The sequence below is a fragment of the Indicator indicator genome, chromosome 4 (assembly GCF_027791375.1).
Source record: "Indicator indicator isolate 239-I01 chromosome 4, UM_Iind_1.1, whole genome shotgun sequence".
Taxonomy (NCBI): domain Eukaryota; kingdom Metazoa; phylum Chordata; class Aves; order Piciformes; family Indicatoridae; genus Indicator; species Indicator indicator.
Window position 1 is genome coordinate 3,368,234 of NC_072013.1, and position 15,807 is coordinate 3,384,040.

The 15,807-nt window shown below is 37.9% G+C and overlaps 1 protein-coding gene across 6 annotated transcripts in view; it reads right to left on the minus strand.

The window, feature by feature from the left end:
- Positions 1-15,807, minus strand: part of NRXN3 (neurexin 3) — a 909,976-nt gene that overhangs the window by 131,656 nt on the left and 762,513 nt on the right. The gene's annotated exons all lie outside the window — the stretch shown is intronic.

Sequence of the window (15,807 nt, forward strand, 5' to 3'; positions counted from 1 at the left end):
GATAATTGGTAGTCACTTGTTCAATTGTCATCTGAAATGCAGCCACAAGTAGTCTGTATCCCAACAGCAGCTTTGTTTTACTTGTGTAACAAACAAGCTCCATCCCAAAACAAACACCCATGGGATCCAGAACAGAGAATGCAGTTATGAGATGGATGAAATTAGAAGAGAGAGAAAAAAATAATTAATTAGCTGACTTTCAACTTTGACCACTTGTGAGAAGCTAATTGCTCTTAAAACAAATGGAAAACCTTCCAGACTTTCAAAAGAGAGGAGTGCCCACAATCTTTTACTTTTTCAATATGACACTCCAAGCAGTGACTTACAAACAAAGTGTTTTTTTCCCAAAGCTTTCTGCCAGTCACTGGCTGACAGAGAACAGCTGGCAAGGCCAGTTTTGCTAGATATAACACTTGCTCCTGCAGCTTCCCATACATAGTTCCAGGTAACAACTATATTCAATGATTTTAGGTTGCAAAAGACACACCCAGAGTATACTCAGATTAGATATTCAGACTTAATACTACTGATTTAAACAGTGCCAGAAATTCTTTGTGCAGTATACCATTAACAGGAATGCATCATCGGGCCCTCAACAAAGAGACGCACAGAATGTCGATGTCAATATTTGTGAAGGTGTATATGTCAGGTAAAATCACCCTGACACAAACACAAAACAGATACTGAACAAGGAGCAGTGGCTTGCGAGAAGCTGACAAAGATCAGCTTGACCCCTTGCTGACATTAACCGGCTCCTCCAAGTCTGGAACTTGCAACCTTGCATTTTTGTTGTTGTGTTTGTTACTGTTATTACCTTATGTATCTGCTTGGTCCATCCAGGACTGTTACGCTGACTGACTTCACTACACAGATGTTAGCAAATCTCAGCTATAAGAAAGAAACACCTCTTTTGCTTGAAGGTCACCTCAGACTCCTCTCCTGGGTTTACTCCTGTCTTCTGGTATTAACAGTCCTTTTCCTTAAAATCCCATGATTTCCAGTTTCTCTCAGAGGTCTGTCTCGATTTCTGCTTTACTTTACATTTCAAGGTTTACTTATACTAAAATATCTATCAAATTTCCTTACATCTTCAATACTTTTTTATCTTTTTTCCTAACACCATCTCTCCTAGCCCTCAGACTACAACACTGTATGGTAGCTGAAGAGGCCATTAAAAACTTGGCCTGTGCTTCAATTACTTGAAGTATAGCACTGTAAGATTAAGCACCCTTGTTTTTCTCCCACTGTAACGGTACATTCTAGAATCTGCCCAATGTGCTGGATAGCAACAGTCTCATGCTATGCTTTCAATGCACTTCCTCTCGACATTCAATAATCCATTTTTCACTGGAACATGGGGTAAATAGATTGCTGCTCCCAGCAGATGCATGGACTCAGGTACCATTTGAAAACAAACTTTCTTCTCTTATTCTGTCCCCAAAATAAGGGAGTTGATTTCAGTGAGCAGAGATTTATTTCAGGCAAAACTATTGCTGGCACAGCTTTACCATTTCTTTGACATATGAATTGATCTCCCAATGCTATTTTAGTGAATCTTGCTGCCAAACATATAATTCTATTATTTGCATAGAAATTAGTGAAGAACCAGTGATTAATTTTTGCTCAAAGATTCAAATAATGTCTGCTGCCCAGGTAACTTGGCTACTGACTCCATGGGATTTTGCAAGGTCCTGCTTTATAATCAGACTCCTGGACAAACCTCTAATATGGTTTTTCAATTGCCATCAATAAGTCAGTCTCCTTTTGCAAACTGTGGCCATTCTGAGATCACCTTTATGAAGGCATAATGTGAGCAGCTAAGATGAAAAGCTGTGCCTTGTGTAATGGAACAGATCTCTACCACCACAAAAGCAAAAGGGATTAAGAGGTACCTAACAGAGTGAAAGATGCATGCCTTCAAGCCTACAGGCTTCACAAGGCAGAGATAAAAACTTGCAAGTGGGGAAAGGGATGGTGGGAAGTTTAGCTAATCTCCCCTGCAGAAGAAAATGTTTCTGATCTCTCCTTTGAGGAAAAGGAGATTGAGCCTTTTGCCATTCCCTTTCCAAGGGCTTGAAGAAAAAAAAGCCACAATTCAAAGGGTTACTCATAACTGATGGATAAGAGAGCAAACTGAGAAAGAGACAAGATTCTGGAAGTGGTGGTCTGCAAATCACCAATGGACTTTCATCTGCTGAAGAGAGGAGGACAATGAGCACACTGGTACCCTCCCCATCCAGAACAACCCCTTCCGCAGCCAAGGGAACACAGGCCTTCTGAAAACAGTGTCACACTTTGTCGCAACTGAAAAATGCAAAAATTTATCTAATGAAAAAATAAAACAAAAACAGGCCTGATCTAAGATCTATTTTAGTTCTCTTCAGTCCCTCCTTGGGCAAAACTGCTTGAGGCTCTTTCCTACCTGTTTTGCAGAAACACAACTTCCTGCTAGATCTTGGTACTCATCTGGACTGAGTAGAAGCTTGTCATGAAAATGGTTCTGTTCCATAAAACACAATGTAACACAACACACCCAAAGCAGGGCTACTGGAGCCAAATCTCACATACAGACTTCAAGATATAGTTCATTAAATATATTTTGTATCTCTATGGCACCAGACGCTACGAAAAACAAAAACAAACAAATAAAAACCCCAAAACAAAACAGAAAACCCCACCCCAAACACCACCAAACCAATTAATTGATGCATTCCTGGCAGTGTGGGGGGAAAAAAGGGCCCAAAACACAAAGACAATCATACATCAAACAAGAGAGACCATGGGCAAACAGGGCACATCCAGGATTTATTTACAAGATCTCTTCAATTCCCATTTCCTGCACTACAACGCCTTACTAAAAGCAGATGTTACCAAGACCTACCTCCGGAGCTTCTAAATCTGAAAGAGAAGCTTTACTGTAAAACTTTAACACATAGCAAAAGATCTTTGAGCTACTATCTGCAATGTTTCTTTTGTGGTCAGAGAAAAAAAATTCTAACCTTACAGCGAGGGAAAAGATGAATACAGAGCCCCACAGACTACGCAAACTACAGGCTCCAAAAGGGCTCAAAATATTTTTAACAGAGACTGTGCCTTTTTTTCCTTTGTGCACTTGTGTTCACTGGTCTGCCCCAAACATTTTCCATTAAAAGGTGACCATTAACTAATGCTTTTGATATTTCCAAGTGACATCAAGTTTTGGCCCTATATCTTAGAAAACTCAGAATCAATTTTTTTAGAAATAATGAAGTTTATTCAGAGTTCAATCTTATCCCCCCCCCCCCCCCTCTTCTTTATTTAAGGCCGAAAGGGATTTTTAAAGTTCCTCAAGAATTTATCTTTTGCTGATTCGTCCCATAAAATTGCTTCCCTCAAAAGCCACATTACCTTTTCCTCACTTAGAGTCTTTCTGGAGATAAACGTCTGCCATGATGTCTCTAAGACTTCAGGCAAATAATTATGATCACATAATGGAATGATTGAAGATAAATTGTAAAGAAAAAAAAAAGTGAAGTACTAAAAAGAATGCACAAGGCCTCACAGTATAACCTTGACCTTTCTATTCTACACCGTGTCCTTCCAAAGGCTCCTGGCAATGGTTTCTTATTACATGCAAGACCATTATTAAATAATATTGGGGCTAATCTGCAGCCTGGGTCAGGAGATCTGAAATCTGTTTCTTGCCCTTAAGCATTATTTCGCTTTGGTCAATTTTTTTTCACCTTCCCGTAAGACAAATTTTTCACCTGTGACAGAGGGGGTGAGAGTCACCCACCTTTCCAGGCTCTACAAGCCTTATAAATTCAGATATGTTTCTCTTAACACTGATGACATCCTGATAATCCCAACTCTTTTAGCCCAGAGAGCAACTCCGATCCAGGAGGAGCATGTCCTAAGGTTTTCTCAGTTCCTATTATTGACACCTCTGAAACCCATCGGTTTACTCTGACAGGACCTTGGGAATATTTCTGAGGTCTGACATTTTTGTAGCTACATTTTTTCTTTTGTTTTCCTCCACCCAAGGAGAACTAGGACCTATCTGCATGCAAATTCCCAGGCCTTTGTTTTCTTCATGCTCTGCCTTTGTATTCTGAAGGCATCTGTCTTTCTGTAGCAGAGCAGGTGGAAAGAAAGTCAAATGAGGGTAACAGTGGTTTTGTCAGATGAGCATTTGGAGTGTGTTAGAGTGAATACACAGGTGAAGAGCCGCATACACCGTGTACTCTGAAAAGAGCTTTATCTTTGGGCCTTCTTTCTCTTAATCTAAAATTAAAATAATCCAGCTTGAACATATATAGCTTTTTTCTGTGTGCAGAAAGCATTTAATTCCAAAAAACAAGAGACAGAAGAATCCCAGGCAATAAGACGAATCCTACTCTCAGCTGCATCAATATGAATCAATAGCAATTCTGTTGAAGAAACTCAATTCCTACTGATGCAAGTGGAAGCAGAGTTTATCACAGTATCTTTACGTTGGTTTGTTTCTTTTCCTGAAACTAAATGTTAAATATATATATGTATATAAAAATCAAGATAGAATCCCAGGATAAATGTGTTTTCTCACACTCATTTTAATTCACGATTTTTTCATAGTCACTGCTGTGCAAGCTGTCTCCTCCTCCTGTCGTGGTTGGTTCCAGCATGGCTAGACATCAGCCCAAACCTGGCAGACAATATTCCTAAATTACTACTTCCTGAAGAACACTGCTGATTTTGCTGATCGCATTTAAAAGCGATATAAGCTCTTTTAGTAATGCAACAAGTCATTTTACACTGTAGGAAAGTTTTGTAAGCTACTTTATTTATTGGGTTTTATTGGGTGGTTTTGGCTTTGGCTTTTTTTTTTTTTTTTTTTTGTTTGTTTCCCTACAGATGCCACATTCATATTTTTACCATGTTACCATGAACAAAAACTCAGAAAGTGCTTTACTGATTAGAAATACAGTCAAAGCCAACATTGTACTTAGAAGAGAGTTCTGAGCTGCAACTAGAACTAAATATATAGCTGACAGATCTTTCTAGTATAGGTTTACCAATGAATTTAAGAAGAGGAAATTTTAGACTCTGTATTCAGCACAGAGTATAAGACACTAGCTTCTACTCCACTGGATTTGATCTAGTGAAAGGTGTCTCTGCCCATGGCAGGGGGGGTTGGAACTAGACGATCTTTAAGGTGCCTTAGAACTCAATCCATTCTATCATCCTATAATATTTAATGCCATTTTAAATACCACTAGGAGTTAAATCTGAAATCAGAATTCATATATATATATATATATATAATACTCTAGAGTGGGTAAAAGGAGAGTTTAACATGTGAAGCCTTCCTTTATCCAAACAGTGATGGCAGGGAAGGCATGCTCAAGAACCAGTGCAGCCACCCTGGCAAATATAATAACCAACAAAAGCAGCAAATGTTGTTAAAGAAATAACAAGCACTGAACCTCACTTGACTTGGAAGCTTTTAATTAGGGGTCCAACACTTCACAGTTATTGTGAAAAAAGAAAAAAGAAATGTTATTAAGGTAAAAGGAAATATATAGGCCAGCTAATTTTGGCTGATTTTTGAGGGCTATTGTATGGAACAGCAGGTCGGTTTTTGTTATACAGTGCTTGTTACTGCTTCTTTAAGGTGCTGAACCAGATTTACTAAATGCAAGTTGCAAACCTATTTATCAGAGAGAACGATACACACAAAGGACAAAATAAATAGAAATTATTACCCTTCAGGGCCATGGTTTTTAGAAAAAGCAATTCTCTCGGATACATAATTTATAAGGCTAAAAAGGACAATTGTTATAATCTAGTCTCCTCTAAAATTTTATATGAGGCCATATATCTTGTCTGAATTGATTCTTTGTTGAATTACAGGATATATTTTAGAACAACACTTATTTGTGATGTGAACATTTACAGCTGGAGACAGAAGCGTTGGAGTCACTGCAGCTGCTTCTTTGATGAGATTGGCCCAGTGTTGAAAATGGTCAAAAAGGCAAGTGGAATGTCGAGAATTGTAATGAAATAGATCAGTGTACAGAAGGAAAATGTCTGTTAGAAGTTAATGGTGCACCTTTGACTTTAATTCTGGAGTACAGCATACAGATCTGTACAGGCGGTCTCAAAAAAGAAAAAGAGAAGATATAAAAAGGTTTAATAAAGTATCACACTTGAAATTGTATATAAAGCCCCATAAAAATAGAGATACTTCAGCACTTTTTTCCCCCTCTTTTTTTTTTTAATAACTTGAAGAACTACAAATATGCAATACAATAATCTGGCAAGAAAGTTAAAGCACACAAAGTACCTTTTCAGACAGTACATAACTGAACTGTAGAACTCATGGTCACAGGATGTTTCAGATGCCTAAGATACATTAAAAAATAGATAAATCATGGGAGGAAAGTCAAAGAGACACTGAATAGAATAACATGATTATAACCTCTTTCTCAGCAGTTCCCTAGAAATAGACTACTACCAATTCTTTAAAATTCTGCTTCCTGTATTGAAAAAACTTATTTCTTTAAGTGACATCTAAAGACTGTGATCAAGTCAAAATCTCCTTGAAGGGTCTTAACAATTCTTATTAATTTTAACAAGTGGTGAAACAATGAATTTATTATTTTTTTATTGAAGGTTTAAAAAGGGTAGTTTAGATAAACATCTGCCACAGCCAAACTGCGGCCTCAGACCAAGAAAATGCTAGAGCAGATGACTTCATACTCCAGCTTCATCTTTCTGTGACTGCAAACTCCTCCCTCACTCTACAGATCATAAGAGAAAACCACTAAACTCTCCAAGATTCTGACTTGAAAGCAGATTTCCCAATCCTTCATTTAATGTTCCCCATGGAATGAAACCCCTTCCCTTTACTGATACCTTTCTTCAAATGCAGGCAGCAAAAATTTTTAACTTTAGTTTACAGAAATTTCACAATCACTTTGGGTTTTATGCTCACATCATATCTTTTGGCCACAGCCCTACCACTTGAGGCTTATTGACTGCAACTGTCTTAATCAGGAGTGTTTTCTTGGAGTGTCCCTTCTATTGAATGTCCTTCACTCTTTGTTTTGAGACACATAATATTATTTAGATCAAATAAAAGGTATAACAACTTTCTTGTTAAGAGCTTACCAAGCTTTCCAAACTGCCCTTCATTATTTGCCAGTTGAATGTTTATGTGGGGCACGGACTATTAGAAAATACTTTCTTAATGAACTAAATGAAATTGTAGCACAGAAATACAATGCTACTGAAGTACATCTTATTCTTTCCTATTCTTGAATTTAATTTTTTTTTTAAAACACACACTCTTCCAAAATCACAGAAATACTGCTGCCAGTGGGATGTGAAATTGTAGTTCTCTTGCTTCATTTTTATCCTTCCTTCTCTCCCTTTGTTTTTTCCTCTTTCAGTCTTTGCCTTCTGTCTAATAAAAGTTTCTTTTACAAACAAAACTACCCTGAAAACAAGACCAAAAAATGGACAAACTCAAAAATTTGCCAGAGTCAGGAGGGATTAATTAGAAAGCACTACATCATGCACAAGACATTTCAGCCAAAGAAGAGCATGTATGAGATACAGAAGGTGCTTGGATTTTCAGCCCAGATACCCTGTATCACTGCAGGGGGTTAGGTAACATTATATAAAATATCTACAGAATTACATTTAGGAGTTGTTTGGCACTAGAAGTTTTCATATTTCATGTAAGGTGATGCCATCACTATAGTTTGAGACCTTCACAATTTTTTCTCACTCACAGAGGCAATCAAATCTGAGTAGAGCACATAGTTGAAAGACAAAAGGTTTTATTTTTTTTTCCCTGCTTTTACTGCTGCACTGCTGTACTTTGAAAAAGCCACTTCAGTTTCTCTAGCTTCATTTTGTCTTTTTACTCTATGAAGCTACAGGCTTGTCAAACAGTATATTTGTATATTATCTATCACAGTGGAGCCCCGGTATCCAGTGGGGCCTCCAGATGTTGTTGTAATACATACAATTAATATCAAGCAGAGAATCCTGATCTACAGCATCATTACCATGACCAGGCTTGTACTAAGCTCACCCTAAACCCATTTCCACAAAATCTGGGAAACACTGTGGCACAACTACTTTCTCTTATTTACATCTGACACCCATTGAGCAAAGCCTAGTAATCAGTGATATTCAGCAGTCTTAAAAGGGCAGCTTGCCTCTGTGTTATTCAGTGCCCAGGACAGTGTGCCAAATTTAATCTTTTCTTACCATGACCTAGGAAAGCACCAGTACTCTACCAGTCAATTACAGGTGGTAAAATGTTACAAGAAACACATACAGATGTGCTTAGGTTACACAATTTGTGGAAAACAACTGTTGTAACACAGCTCATGAAGCTCCAACCATGAGATTGCTAATCCTTCCGTGTAGTGAAATCATAGTGCAAGTAAAGAACTAGAAATTAGTAGTGTGCTGAAAAGTGGTGCTTCCTAGAGAAACAGAATATAAAAGGAATTGTAAAAGTGATACTTATCCATTTGATCACTAGCAAATGGATTATTCAGATGGCTAATTTGTTCTCCCACCTTACAATACGCATCATAAAATCCTGCCCTATCTGGTAGGGTAAACTCCAACTTTAATTAGGATTAAACATTCTGACAGCGCCTTTCAAAAATACTAATAGTATATCCTGGAAAGTTGTGTGAAATACCTTTCAGATATTCTGGACTAGGACACGAAGAGGAACCATTCTGAATCTTGACATCACCATCCTCTGCTTTTCTAGAGTATTGAGCCAATGCATACTGCGTGCAGCATTTTAAACTCAAAACATCTCCAAGCTTCTGCACTCCTGCATTACAGAAGTTGTCTGATTAAAAGCAGGCCTTTACATTTCTGTTTCTAAGTGCTACCATGTAACTCACCCTTCAGACAAAAATATGACTAGCTGCTAAAATGTCACATCCACTCAACAGAGAAATTACTGCAGTAGGAAGTCAAATTTTAGTAGGACACAAGAATAAGCAACTCTCTCAAAAGCAGAAACCTTAATGGCTCCCTTGGAGTCTTAATCCACTGGATAACATTGGTGGCATTATAACAATTTACACTGACAGAAGCTAAAGTGGCAGTTACACAAAAAACAGTATCAAAGATCTGATACAGACAGTGTGGAATAAACTACCTACCTCAGCTACTAGGCTTCAAGAGCCTTGGTACATTGTGAGATGTCTGTAGGCTGAAGGCACAACATATATCACTCTGTAATAGCAATCAGGGCTGTCTCAACGCATAACCCACAGAAAAGTGAGCACTTGTCAAGAAGATGGCATTAAAAAGGACACTGCTGTCTGACAGGAAAGGTGATCACAAATATCAATTTGCCACCATCCAATTATCCTAAGCACGGTACACACAGAAGTGCAAGGACTGAAGAGGCTTTGGATAAAATTAATAAATTCAAACTTGGTTTCACCTAAACTATATTTGTTTGTAAATTCCTTTACTTCCTTAATCATAAACAGTATTGTAGGGTTTCAGAGTGTTCCAAAATTGCATGCTCAAAGGTATTATATGACTAAGAAATATATATATTACTATACTTTCCTTTTTCAGTCTAGGCTTTATTATAGAAGTCTAATAGCACTGAATGCATTCAAAGTCTATGTTCTATGTTGCCTTTGAAACCTATGAAATGTTTCATGAATTGTATATAATATCAACAGCATATTTCAAACAAAATTGTTAGTCTTTTTTACTAGACCAGTGAGAGGTTTGAGCTAAGATTCAACAGGCTGCACTAAAGAAACAAGTTAATGAGGAAAATGTGAGTATATGTAAACACAAACAATGCCTGAATTCAGTAACATCTTATTTCTGTCTTTTCAGTTTGCTTTGCTTAAACAGATGAATTGTTTTCAAAACACTTGCAATGAAGCTTTTGAGACGTGGCTGGTCTCCAGAAAAAGGCTTTTCCAAATATGAATCATAGAATTGTTTCAGTTGGAAAAGATCTGTAAGATCATTGAGTCCAACAGTCAACCTAAAATCACCATTGCAATTAAACTGTGTCCTGAACTCCCATGTCCACACAGTCCTTGAACACCTCCCTGGACAGCTTATTCCAGTGCCTGGCCACTCTTTCAGTAAAGAAATGTATCTCAATACCCAATCTAAACCTTCCCTGGCACAATTCCAGGACATTTTCTCTTGTTCTATCACCTGATACTAGGGAGAAGAGACAAACTCCCACCTCACTACAACCACTTTTCAGGTAGTTGTACAGAGCAACAAGGTCTCCTCTCAGCCTCCTCTTCTCCAGACTAAACAATCCCAGTTCCTGCAGCTGATCTTTATAATAAATCAAAGAGGTTTCCTAAAAACTTTTGAATGGGAGGATAAAATGTAGATTATGGTATGAACATGAACAATATGTGAACATCATGGTATAGGATGCTTAGATTGTTGAATTTTTTAAATTCTTTCCCCCCTCAGATTTTAATAGCCTTCTATGACAAAACACGACTTGGTAAGGAGTACTGGATTATTAGACAGTGATAGAAAAAGAGAAGCACATAATCCTTTTGAACAGACAGCTCACAAAGGAGGCCACCAGTGTCATTTGCATGTTGGAAAGCAGAGATAAAGAGAAAGGACTTGCCAAAATTTTGCAGGAAGCAGGAGAAGTTACAGGAACAGAGCAAATAATTTAAAACTGCTTCGATTCTGAGGTCACTATCTTTTCATTTACACTACCTTGACTTTACTGGCAAACATTTGAAACATTCGTGTTTTGCATATGCACAGGATGCACTAAATGCTAGGTAAATTCATATAAAATCCACCTATTTTCCTGGATAGCCTCTGTCTAATTCAATGCATGTTTTCCCATGATGTACTGTTCAGGGATATCTGTCCAGTATTTTGTGCTGCCCAATTCTAGGCCCTTCAAACCAAGCATCTCTACCCCCAGAGTGGCACTTGGCTCCCCTTAATTCCAAAGGTATTTTTACATTCATTTTCACCACAAGTCGAAAGGCTGCAACGCTTCTGGAAACAGCACCTTACACCAAAGATGAATTTTCCTGCAGAGGAAGGATGAGAATTTCACTGAATAAGGCCACTGGGGAGAAGTTACAAGTTGGCTATTTACATATTTGGGTTGTGTTGTGAAATTTGCTTACTGTAAAGCTGCTTGGCAAAGGGGTATCAGCCAGAGACCATTGTCAATGTTGTATTAGGTTAGTTAGATCAGAACTCCTGATATCAAATTGAAACTCAGTTATTGGGAATAGATGCCATACAGAAAGTACTTTCAGGACTACTTTTTATGGTATGAGAAAGACTAGAAAGTAAGGTGAAGATGAATGTCATAATTTCAACTTCTGTACCTTTTTCTGTGATCTTCTCTGTACTTTCTGAGACAAAAAAAAAAGAAGAGATGTGAAAGGACAAACAATATATCAAAGGAAACTGCTTTCTTAGGACTGTGCTGAGAGACTAATACTATTGCAACCTCAGCTGCCCTTAGATGATGAAGGTCCCCTAGATTCTCTAACATTTTGAAATCAGTGGGAGAGAAACAGAAGTGAATTAAGCCGGAGGATGCACTCCTTGACGCAGCTTCTCTCTCCATATGGCCACTCACTCATTCACATTAGCTTCTGTGGGAAGAAGCTATGTTTCATCAGGCTTTCAGGAAGAGACAAAGTACAACTTTTAAAGACAATTCTCTATTGGTAAATCATTGTAGCTACCATTAGGAGGACTGGGTAAAGGCAGCTCAGGGCAAGGGAATCAAGACCAGCACAGAAACAGCCCTAAGATGTCCATTCCTTGATCAGGTCAGAAGTTTTGTGAGTAAATTGAAATAGCCAATGGAATTTAGAGTTACAAGACTGTTGTGATTTAGACTATACTTTGTGTGCTTACATACTATCAGGAGGCATCTTTTTAACTTGTCCAGCACTACACAATTTGGCGACACTCAGCAAATATTACCCAAGCACAGGAACGAAGTTCCTCTCCTCATTCATTACTTTGTCAGCATGCTATTGAAATTAGTAGGTCAAACCCTGACATTTGTATTCAGGGGAAAGCCCTACAGAGAACCCAGATCTAAAAAAGGATTTAGCTTGATGCTAAATATTCAGCAGTGAATACCATAGCCTTTAGAAATCAAATTGTAAAGAACTGTCATTTTGTTTAGGGAAATAAGAGTAAGATGTGCCCTATCTCATCATTTTGCAATTATATCCCAACAGCCCACAGCCCCTCAGTCTACCCACCTCACTAGCTGATTGGGAAAGTCAATTAAATTATTACAGGTTGATTGCATGAAATATGAACTGAAGGAGAGATAAGGGTGATGAATATCTGTGCCCAGCTATTAGACTGTTCTCTGTGGCTATTCTTCATGCAGATGGAGGACAGTATTGGCACTGTATGGTATGGGAGTTTGGCTTGGAAAGCAGATACAGCAGGCCACCGATAAATGTAATTTAAACCAAAACGGCATGGTGCCTAGCAAGCCAGTTTGATAAACTGAACTGTTGACTGCACCTCTGCATCTTATCCTAATCTTAGGATCTCACCTCCATTCCTACTGCTTGCCTTTTACCTCTGCCTGCAAAGTGGGAGCCACAAAGCCTTACCTGAAAAGGGACTAAAGCCCAATAGCCATTCTAGCAGATACATCCAGGCAGTGGCCAGACGGTTGGTGAGGCTGGCCTGGGTGAAAGTTTCATAAAATATTATGAACCCTGCTTGTTCCTTAAAAACCTTACCACAGCCTGGATAACTAAGTGAGAACAGATATTTGGGCACTTTGGTTGATGGGCTGAGCAGAAGCACAAGGTGACAGGAATCAGAGCAAGACACTCACTGCAGCTTCAGTGGTAAGGCACACAGACGTACGGCATCCCAGGCCTTATAGATTAACAGGATACCTTGTGCATCTCAGAGACCCCTTGCCAGTGCCACCATTGAGGCCAAGGTCCTAACTGTATCAGCAAGGGGCTTCTCTGAAATCTGCTAACTTCACAGAATAATTTCAGCAGACACTGTGTGATACGTTTTCTGTAGGTTTACACCAGAAGCTGATTTTAGCTGACCCTCTTGATAAGCAAATATTGAACAGTTCATTAATAATTACCTGATTTCTCAGCCTTAGTGATGGACCTGCCTGCATCCATACATCACAGAGTAAAGAGTTAGTAGCCACATCTTTTAAACATCTCTGCTATACTTATGCTGTAGAGCTTTTTAAAGGACATCTACCAGCCAACTCAGTAGAAACTTTAATGTTGCCAGCTTAAAAATAAATATATCATAAATTACAGAATAGTGAAAACAGAATAATTTACCTCTTAGAGCACTAGCTTTCACAGACAAAGAAATTCACCTGAGGACAATACACATCTTGAGGATCCACAAGAACAGAAAAGTAACAAAACACATAACAAAACAGGTTGTTTTGTTACTTTTACAATGTTCCTGTTCATCCTTGTGGAATCTCACTGATCCTCTGAATAAATACCATTATCCTCAAATTGCTCTGTACTTTACTAAAATATTATTAATTTAAGACTCTACTTCAAAAATTGGATAGAGGTTTTGGGGAATGAGTAGTATGAAGAAGTTTATGCTGATTCACCAAATATCAGTCATGCTCTTGTACTAAGGAAGAATACAGTACATGCCATAAATGAAAAAAGCTCTTTGAAACTCAAAACCATCATGCATGCAGAGATAAGCTATACTATAGCTTTAAGGCTTGACAAAACAAGCAGATTGTGGTTCTGTACCATGATATCACGACGGTCTTTTTCCACACTGGAGCACAAGTTAACCTAATTACAGTCTGCTTACATAGATGGGTACAAATGACAGGCTGAATGTACAGCAAATTCCTACATCAGGGTCCTGAAAGTTTCAGAAAGGTTTGCACAGCTTCTCACTGTTGAGCCCCATACACGAATGGAGAGCCATCCTAGTGTATGAAAGGTGACCATCCACTGATGGTCTGAATGGCTAGAATACCTCAGGGAGCACAAGAGCTTGTTCAACATTTCAGTTTTGTTCTGAAAGATTTCAACTGAAAACATTATTCTGACTTCTAAACTTTTCTGATTTTCCATAGAAAATGAGAAAAAAATAATTTAAAAATTACAGTGGTTTTATTTAATCACCCAAATCTTGTTAGAATATTAGAATTTCTAGACATATTAGTTATTCATCTATTCGGTCTTTTTTCATCATTTCTTTTCCTTTGAAGAAAAAAAAAGAAGCAGAAAAGATGATAAAATGAGATAAAGCAAAAGCGTTCTTAGAGTTTTTAAGACTAAACTTCAGATATTTATTTTGTCTTAAGACACAATTTTCTAAAGCAGTGAAAAAGTTTCAATGGAATATGTTCAAATCCTAAAAATATGTCCAGTAAAAAAATGGCTTTATTGTTATTTTATTTGCATTCTTCCCTCACAATATGAGGGTGTCTCAAACTGGCATTACATACAGATGATAAACACCTTCTACTTGTAAGTAGTGAATTCCCCTATTATTTTGTAAAAGACATACCATTACCATCATTTTTAGTGTACAGAATTTATTCAGTGCAGTCATAGCTATTGCTAAAGAGCTTGGCCTTCCTTAATCTCCCTGCCAAACTTTGGGCAGTGTTATCTCAAGAGACCAATAAGGAGAATTACTATCAGAGGAGATAACATTGCTGTCTTTCTAACAATGACTCTTCTTGACATTGAAGCATAGAAAGTTTGTTGGGCATATTGTATTCTGGAATTTGTTCAAGTTTTCTGGCAGAGCAAATGAAGGGTGCCTGGAAAGGAAAGTGTGGTCAGACCCTAATACGATTTTGGTTCTTCATAGATTAAGTTACCTTAGCAGTTTCATACAGTTGTTTTCTGCTAGAACCCAACATTCTTTTGTCTGCCATAACTAAACCAATGGACTAGGAGAAAAAGATTTGAATATGATTTCTTCAGTCAGAGTTATCTGGATCTTAAGTTGTTTGTGCTTTCTAAAGTGCAATTACCAATTCACTTTTACCATGATGAACTTCCTTCCTTCAAGTGACTGAGCCTTGGGTTGTTTGAGGGTTATTTTGGTTTTAATATTGCAAGTTAGACACCTAAAAATTCCTCTCAAATGTAGTGGATTCAGTATCATAGTAAGTGGGTAAAAGCTCTGCAGCCTTCCAGGTGGTATTGGATGCATGCATTTCCCTCAGCCTTCCTCTCTTTGTGAAAAAGGTAGGTGGTTTCAAGAAGAAAAGGGAACATGAAATACCCTTGCTCTCTTTTCTAGGAAACAACTTCACCAACGGAATGATCTGAAATAGGAAGGAAGCATGAAAGAGGCTTTACTGGTTTTGTGAGAATGGTTAACAGCAATATCTGCATTTAAGAAAGGAAATAATAAACTGATGAGGGAAATAAAAAAAAAAACAAAAAACAAAACAAACCAGCAGCTATGTCAGCTATGTCTTGATCTAGATCAAAGTGACAGAGCGAGAGCTGCGCCAGGTATCTCCTATGAAGGGCAAAGTGTCTCTCAATTTTTCTAGATAATTTTATAGACATGCAAGATCTAATACTGAATTAGTCTTTTTTAATTATTATTTCAAAGCATCCAAACCTTGTGCAACATATAGCAATGAAATCTCTGTACATGCCAATAAACCTTCTAGGAGAACTTCATGAAAAAGCAATGGGATTCAAACCCTATAACCCATTCTTTTTTCAGGCCTTCAGGCCAGCTAGTCAGTAAAGAGCTCTAAATTATTCTTGGCACATACAAAAATCAGACTGTTTT